General features: G+C 59.2%; 1 pseudogene; it reads right to left on the bottom strand.

Moving 5' to 3' along the window:
* Positions 1–220: 220 nt before the first annotated feature.
* Positions 221–919, bottom strand: part of LOC102481538 (heterogeneous nuclear ribonucleoprotein U-like protein 1 pseudogene) — a 2,553-nt pseudogene continuing 1,854 nt past the window's right edge.

Below are 919 nucleotides of genomic sequence, written 5' to 3'. Positions count from 1 at the left end.
ATCATCAAAAGGAAGAATAATGGAGGGGGACAAACAGAAACTAAAAGGTCTTTGTTGCCTGTTTGAATCCAGAGAAAAATACCTGGCCCTGTGTGGGGGAAAGAAGCCCCTCAGAGGGGGAGGCAATGGGCTGGAGGGAGGCAGCCCTGGGATGACCCCGACCCCAGCACCACAGGACCCAGTGGGGGTAGAGGAGGAGGCCAAGGCAGGCGCTGGTGGAGGAAGCCGGCAGGGGCCTCTAGGACACACTGGCTACTGTGTGCTTGTGCCACCCTGTGTGTTCCTGGAGTAGCTCCCGTAGTCGTAGTTCCTGTAGCATGGTGGCCACTGGCCCTGGTTCTGATAGTACTGGTTCCACTGCTGGGCATACTGCTGATACTGGTATAGCCGGGCTGAGGGTAGGTCCGTGCGGTGGGTGGTGGCGGTGGGGTATGAGGGGCTGGACTGTAGCCCCGTAGCTCCCATAGCTGTAGGCAGGTGGAGGCGGAGGTGGTGGGGCTGTATAGTCCTGGCTGTAAGCTCCCTGGTTGTACGGTAGCTGGCTGTAACTCGGCTGTGGAGGGCTATAGCTGCTGACAGTGGGGGTGCTGGTACTGGCGCTCGAGCCAAGGATGCTGCTGTTCTTGGCGTAGCTGCTGGCTCTCGGGGGGTTACAAGCAGGGCTGTAGCTGGGTGGCGGTGGTGGCTGCTGTGGTGGTGGCTCTTGCTGGGGAGCTCAGCTGTAGCTGTCTCAGTTGAGCTGCTATTATCTTAGCTGTTGTTACCCCAACGGTTCTGGTTGTAGCCACCAGCTCCACTGTGGTTGAAGCCTCCTCAGTAGTTGCCTCCTCCACTGTTGCCTCCCCCTGGTTCTGGAAGCCTCCTTGGTTGCCTCCAGGAGGTCCTCGGTTGTCATAACACTGGAAACTGCCACCCCCCC

The sequence above is a fragment of the Tupaia chinensis genome, unplaced genomic scaffold (genome assembly GCF_000334495.1).
Source record: "Tupaia chinensis unplaced genomic scaffold, TupChi_1.0 Scaffold143951_1, whole genome shotgun sequence".
NCBI classification, from domain to species: Eukaryota; Metazoa; Chordata; class Mammalia; order Scandentia; family Tupaiidae; genus Tupaia; species Tupaia belangeri.
This window is presented reverse-complemented; position numbering and strand designations above follow the sequence as displayed.